This window comes from Alexandromys fortis, unplaced genomic scaffold (assembly GCF_014885135.2).
Source record: "Alexandromys fortis isolate MF-2015 unplaced genomic scaffold, M_Fortis_MF-2015_v1.1 scaffold_17, whole genome shotgun sequence".
In the NCBI taxonomy this organism is placed as follows: Eukaryota; Metazoa; Chordata; class Mammalia; order Rodentia; family Cricetidae; genus Alexandromys; species Alexandromys fortis.
Genome location: NW_026067896.1, coordinates 6,125,002 through 6,132,975, shown reverse-complemented (window position 1 = coordinate 6,132,975; position 7,974 = coordinate 6,125,002).

Below are 7,974 nucleotides of genomic sequence, written 5' to 3'. Positions count from 1 at the left end.
TTTAAATATAACGTGTCTAGGAACGCAGAACTTCTACCATTCAATAGGTAGAGCTTTCAGATAAATCTTGATAAGTTTCTTGCCTCAGCAAGAATGATTTACTAGAACTGCATGGTACTTACTAACATTAAAAATCAAAATTATAATTTTAGAATGCTTCCAGAGAGTTTCTGCTGCACAGCTGCTATAAGATTGATGTAAACATACGCCTATTAATCTAGTTGAGGGTTTCATTAGCATGTGCACGCAGCCCTCAGCTCCAGTGGGTAGAAAACGGCAATTAAGGAGGAAGACTTCTCCTTGGCAATTGGCATCCTAACTCTCACACTCCTTGCTTTCTCTATGTGCTATTTCAACACTAAAAGAAAATGGCGTCTATACATTTTATAATTAAATCTTGAAAAAGAACAATATAAGACACTGTGTGAGATGACAACCAGATTTTTAATATGAGTATAATGGTGTTGGCTCCTCCACAGCTCACCACACAGTGCTTGTGTGATGGCATTAAAAACTGGTACCTTTCAGAGGTGGTGTGCTGTGAGGGTCCTCTTCCCTGTAAATGAGATTAAGACCCTTGAAGAGAAGTTACTTTCTCAAGCATCTACCTTCTTATGTGAAGGCATGAAGATCCTCATCAGATCCCAGATGTCTGTGCCTTGGTCTGGCCTGAGCAGTCTCCTGAAGTAAGAGAAATAATCTCAGATTCTGTGTTTCACTATGTCTGGATCTCTTATGCTGATGTTATTTTCTGAATAACTCTCATGAACTCTGGTTGAGTAATGTAATGATTGTGTGCTTCAATCAATCATTGTCACCCTTTTTGATAATATCAACTAATCAACCATTGCAACCCTTTCTGATGACATCAACAATCAACCATTGTAACCCTTTCTGATGACATCAACCAATCAACCACTGTCATCCTTTCTGATGATATCCCTATTTTTAAGTTAGAATTCTTCATCTAACCTGAGAGCTTATTTAAAAGGTGAAATGATAGTATGTCTGCAAAATGCCCATTAAAACATATTACCCAAGGCAGGTATTCAAGAAACGGGTATTAATCAATTATCCACTGTATGATTTACAATGGAAAAATAAATTTTGGCTATAATGTAATATCATCCATCTAGTGTTTTAATTGGTGTTCTCATTCGGGTGATACCTAAATATAATGATTAGACAATGAGGAACACTTACCCTGTGAATGAGATTAAGACCCTTAAAGAGATTCATTATTTATTATATAAAAATTAGCTTTGTGAAATTAACAAAGGAGGAATAAGTGGCAAATTGAATTCTATATAAGGTAATGATATTTCTTTTTGTTCCATGAAGTCATTAAAGGAAATGTCACTGTAAGGAATATTGAATGCTTACTTTGAGTGATGATAAATATCATCAGTTGGATGATGGAGGAAGGTCATTGGTTAATTATAATAAACCAACTGCTTGGCCTCATAGCTTAGAACATAGATGGGAGGAGTAAACAGAATAGAATTCTGGGCGGAAGAGGAAGTGAGGTCAGACTCTGCTCTGCTCCCAGACAGACCCGACAGCTCTGCTCTCTGGAGCAGAGACGCCATGCTCAGCTCTCCCAGGCAACTCCAACCCAGGGTGGACATAGGCTAGAATCTTCCCGGTAAGCGCACCTTGGGGTGCTTACACACATCATTAGAAATGGGCTAGTCCAGGTGCGAGAATTAGCCTGTAAGGGCTAGAGTTCATGGGCCAAGCAGTTCTTAAATGAATACAGTTTGTGTGTTGTTATTTCGGGTATGAGCTAGCCAAGCGGCTGGGGTGTTGGGGACGCAGCCCCGCCGCCACTCCTATTTCAACAGTTGGACATAAATGTCATCAGTCTAGACTGCCGGAGAGATAGGCCTCTGGGTAGGCATGCTTGCAAGGGATTAACTAGATTAGATTAAAGGAAGTGGGAAGAGTCACCTTATGTGTGGGTGACCCCTTTCCATCATGGATTCTGGTCTTAGGCTGAGTACAAAGAATGAACAAGCTGAGTATAGGCATCCATTACTCCCTGTTTCCTGAGACTTTAGATGTCACGCGTCCCTCAGCCTCATCCTTCTGTCACCATGTCTTTCCTACTATGCTGAGCTTCCCCTAAACCGTAAACACAAACGAACCCTTCCTTAAACTGCTTTGGTCACAGCTCTGAGGAACATAACCAATACTGTGGGCTGAAGAGATGGCTCAGTGGTTTAGAGTACTGCCTGCTCTTCTAAACGTCTAGAGTTCAATTCCCAGCAACCACATGGTAGCTCACAACCATCTGTGATGAAATCTGGTGCCGTCTTCTGGCCTGCAGACACAAATGCAGGCAGAAGACTGTGTATTTAATAAATAAATAAATCTTTAAAAATCTGTTTAAATACAATGAATGAAAAGCTTCAGATTCATTGCTATATAAACGTAATAAATAAAGTAGGGGTATTCACTTATTACAATCAATCAATTCTGAATGTTAAGGAGGTTCTTTATAATTACCATATTCTATATTTTAATTTAATGTGAAATATTAAATAGGCCTCTTTTTTCAATAAAAAACAAATGTTTTTACATAACATTCTAGGGGACTTTCAAGGGCATCTATCCATCCTTATTCCAAACAAATGCAGTACACAGTTAGTTTAAGTTAAAAATGAAGTCATGCATGTGAAACCAATGTCATTTTCTCAATGCTTCCTTTTAATGAAACATATATATATATGTATACATATCAAAGATTGTCATCCAGTTCACAAGGATGTTGAACTTCACAGTTCTGCATTTCTACTTAGCGAGCATTGTAGTTTCATATGAAAACACATGGAATCAACAAAATGTCTTCAAAACCTGAACTTTTATGAAGAAAGAATTACAAAACAAGAAACAAAAAAATGAACCCCTGTCCATTCAGGCCCTGTCTTTAACACCTAGACTGTCTAGAGGGTGGAGGGGCCAGAATTCAGAGCTGGTACTCTGAACTCCTTGAAGTGCTGAGGAACAGGGCCTTTGTTCTACAGGGTTTGCTAGTGGTTGAGATTCTGGGTAGCTTTGTCCCCGAGGGCTGCACACTGGCAGAAATTACACTTTCTCAACTGTTGTTATTCAGTAGTTGGACTGACCACAGTTATAGGTGCTGTTTCATCTTTCAGTATTCAGTAGGGCAAAGCTTTATGGGCATGGCATTTCCCTTTGATTGCACTTCTTATTTGTGTCTGTGTTTGGTACCCTGCCAATGTGCCTCTACAGCATCAAATGCCTGCCGTCATTAAAGAAGCTTTTTATGTTCATCTGTTTACTTTCCCATTGCAGACTGAAGGAAGTTATTACCCACGTTGTTTACAAGTAGAGAAATTAAGAGTTGAAATATTAAATAATTTATGTTTGGTAATACAAAAAATAATTAGCCACATGGTAAATACATTCAGATTAGTATTCTCTCTGACTTGAATTTTCAACCTAAATTGTACTGCAGCGCCTGGTGAATGAGTCAGCAGTTTAGCGTTTCTTTTGCCTGTAATTAGCACGAACTGTTTCCTTACTCATCATGTATACCTAGATAGGGATGGCAGTGATCATTGCCACCATTAAAGATCCAAAAGGCTGCAGGGAGGGTTGGCTACATCTTTCCTCGCCTTCATTATGCTAAGCTGATTCCTGTAGGAAGATGGATTGCGGAGAGTGACTGTAACTTGAGCTACAGCATGCTCAAATAAGCAGCAGCTTTTCTTCATTTCTGCTGTGCTGAGTGTAGTCTTCCGGAGAGAACAGATTTGTAATGTCTCGCTGGTTTGCAGGCTGTGGTCATTGATTTGGAGAATGCATCCTTTGATATTCTGGTCAGATAAGAGGATGTGAAATGTGAAAGGGTTTGCATTCCTGAAACTGGCACAAACATATTCGTTCATATTTTTTTTTCTGCACAGCTACGCTAACTCTCCATCCTACCATCATAATATAATCCTAGAAATTACAATTGCCCAAGTTCCCTGCCTCTTTGTATCAGTCCATTATATCAACGATTTCATGCTGTTTGGCAATGGGAAACAAGAAATGGCTGCCGTTCTGGGAGGCCTAGCAAGAGGTACACACTCCCAGAGATAGAAGATAAAATTCAGAGGGTTCAAAGACGTGACATTTCAGAAAGAAAAAAAAAATCCCGATACTGAGTTTGAGAGTGAGCTTGTATGTTCCCTCTGAAACTACAGTTTACTGCCTGTTGTATATCTTCTACCATAAAGAAGGAAGCACTTCAGGCTTTGAAATAACACATTTTCTTTCTTGGAATACTGGTGCAGCCCAGCCATGGCTGTTGGGATTAAATGGAGCCTGGAACATGAAAGAGCTTGGGCAGACCCATCAGCATAGTGAGCAGCCTCCCACATGCCATTCTTCTTGGCAGACTCTACGGTGACAGAAGACTCTGAGGTGGAAAAGCCACTGGATGAGTCTTTAGCCCATTCTATCAGAACAACAGCAAGAGCCCGAGTTATCCAGGAACGGCTGATTGCCAAGCACCTATGAAGCATTCTATAGCGTGGTTAGGTTCTGACCTATGCCATGAACAGAAAGGACACATCCTGCTCCTGTTTGTCTCCAAAAGAGATGTGTTCATTCTCACCTTTCTCCTTCCCCATGGTGACTTAAAAACCTGGCTTGATTAAAATCCAGACTGCTGTCTTCCTGACTATTAGCCCCTGACTTTCCTTTTCTGGGAATACCAAGGAAAGTTTTATGCTGTCAAATCATACCAGAATTGCACTTCAGGAATTCTTTTCTAGTCCTAAACTAAGCAACCTCAGAAACAAATGAGCCACCTAAAAACCTGACGCTGGAAACTACATTGGAACCAAAAGCTGAGCCTCAGTCAGTAACAGCAGCTGGGTGGCCTGTGCCCCATCTCTGAATCCCATTATTTCTTATTTCTGCACATCGTTTCTGTGTCTCTGGCCATAAATACTGTCCAGGCATGTGACAACTCTGGAGTCCTTCTGTACCTATTCTAGTGCTGGGAGCTGGGCAATTCAGTGGTCTTTGTTCAAATAAATTCTATTAAGTATATTTCATCTGCAAATGGACTTTTTCTAAAGCAGAGTAGTGGTAGATTTGTGTTTCTCGAAGACCATCTCTCTGGTAACACCTGGATTATGGAGGGCAAACTCTTGCTCCATTCACCGAGGCCACGTACTGCTGAGGGTAGAAATTTTGCACAGTAAAGATGTCCCCATTTGAAAATTTATTAAGTCTCAGGATAATGAGTTCAGTTGCATATTTTGTTTGATTGGTCTAAATGGCTTATTTATATTCAGTTCAGATGTTCTGCTGGATGACCTGTGGATCCATCTAAGGAAAAAATGGTACCCAGCTACACAACGCTTTCTTAGCCCTCTGCTTTTGGGTGGGCCTGACACATTACTGATAGGGAGTCACTGGGCCATTTGGTCCATTGTCCCCCGAGATATGACTATGAGAAACCCCCTGATGACATGGCTGTTTCTCCCCAGTGTCGAACAATCAGCAAGCATCCAGCACAGCCTCCTGTTGGAATTCACCATACGTGTATCAAATGTTCCATTCAAGAACATGCCTAAATTTCTGTTCTTAGAACTTCTCAACGCCCCCTTTGAGAATCACCTTGGAGTTAAATGAGTTGGAATTAAATCATTCATCAGCTAATTTTCAGGCAGCAGAGAATTCAAAGTAACTGTTATAATAATCAGCAAATTACTATTCAGAAAATGAGCATATTTGAATAATAAATACAGGTAAATTAGCATACTTTAACACTCTTATTGTTGTAATTCTGAGAAAAGGAACTTTTCTTTTACTGAAAACCATAACAAGTAAGAATCCTTGATTAAAATATTCAATAGCAGTGTAATCTTACATTTTTGTAAGGAGACACAGGCAATTGTAATATTCACGAATTAGTAGTCTCTGTTTTTATGCCACCTAGACTTGTATGTGTATGCACAAATATATTTATATATGCATACAACCTACTGAGTGTTTTTGTTGTTTGTGTATATATGGTTTCAGGACTGGCCACTGTGTGTTGGACAACCAAAAAGAGGACTCATCTTTTTGGTTGAAAATTAGCTGAAAATTAGCTGATGAATGATTTGATTCCAACTCATTTAACTCCAAGGTGATTCTCAAATGGGGCGTTGAGAAGTTCTAAGAACAGAAATTTAGGCATGTTCTTGAATGGAACATTTGATACAAGTATGGTGAATTCCAACAGGAAGCTGTGCTGGATGCTTGCTGATTGCTAGTTCTCCCAGCAATCTGCAGTTGTCGGTAGCTATTAGTCTAGGGATCTCACCCTGTGGGGATATCCCCCTTCCACGTTAACATGCCCATCAATATGGCTACCGTTCCAGTCCCATTTATTCAGTCATTTGTGGGGCAGACTGTTCCACAGCAGTCTTCCTGGTCCTCTGGCTCTTTCAGTCCCTCTTCTTTGATGTTCCCTGAGCAGGACCAGAGATGAGGAAGGTGGCTCCATTGGGACTGGGCTCCCCATGATTTGTTGATCTCTGTCTTACCCTCTACAGTCCAGTGGATCATGTAGCAGAATGGTCGACAGTGCTGCCTAATGTCAGTTTCCCAAGGTTTAATACCACCTCCTTCAGTACATGAACTTGGGCCCCTTGCGAAGGATGTATGTGTCTAAGACAGTCATAACAATAGTACTGGGAACACGTCATAATGATCTGGTAAACAATTCCCTGCACAGTAGAATTAGAAGTAGCCGTTAATATTTTACAACCAGTGATCAAATCAAGAAGAGTTTCTGCATATTTATTTGAACATCATTGTCTATATTTTTATTTAAATATCGGAAGCTGACAAGATGTCTCAGTATGTAAAGATGCTTGCTGTAAAGCCTGATGCACTGAGTCCAGTGTCTGGATCCTACATAATCGAAGGAGAGAACCGGTTCCTACAGGCTGTCCTTTGGCCTGCCCATTTGTATTGTAGCATGTGCATATCCCCTGTGCAATAAATAAATAAATAACCAACTTCCAATCAGAATGCTTCTCAAAAACAAGCTGGTTGTGGTTCTCATATATCTTTCTAGAACTTACCATTATTTGGGTTTGCTTTTGTTTGTCTTGTTTTGCTCGTGAAGGTTTTACTTTAAAAGACCTATTGCCACCAACTTTTGGTCCCCAACCTTTCTTAACTGCCGTACAAATTATTCAAAATTTAAATGTACTGATGGTGAAGATGAGAATTGTATTATAAAGTGGAAAGGGTGAGGGGGTTATCCCTGTCTAGGGCAGCTAAACCACAGCTTTTGGCTTTCCTGGGTTTAGGGAAAGCGTCATGTAGGTAAATTCATTTTACAAGAAATGTTTCTGGCAATAAAGGGCAAGAGTGTGAACAAAGGTTCACATAAATCTCATCTTTTCCCCACTCCCATGCTGCTCCTGCTGGGTCTTCCTCTGGAAAATGAAGTGTTCTCTAACCCCTCTCTCCAAACCCCTGAATTAAGAGAAAAAAAAAAACGGAAGGTTCTTAGATTCATTCATCAAAAATGTGTAGAGTCTGTTGGCCACACTCTGGGTCTCTCTGAGAAGCTCTGACTTCCACCAGGACCTAGGCAACCTGAACCCCCAAATAACACACAACAGCCTGGACTGAGCTGCTGGGTAATGAGAGAAAAGCACACAAAGTAGGTACAGGTGCAACGCAACTCAAATCCATGCCAACTTAAGTTCTTAGCGGATAAAATAAGCCTCTTACAGATCCCAGCTTTCCCCTTAGCACTAAGTTTAAAATGTTTCCAGCCTTTGCTATGAATTTTATTTTCTCTCTAGTACTTCTCTATGATTTCTTAGACTATGCTGTGAATAAAAAGTCTTTTCATAAGAGAAGTTTACTCTGGGAAGAGTTTTCTTATATTTGCAGTCATATTTGATTCTTGATTCTAGACCATGTCATGGAAACAATTAATTTATA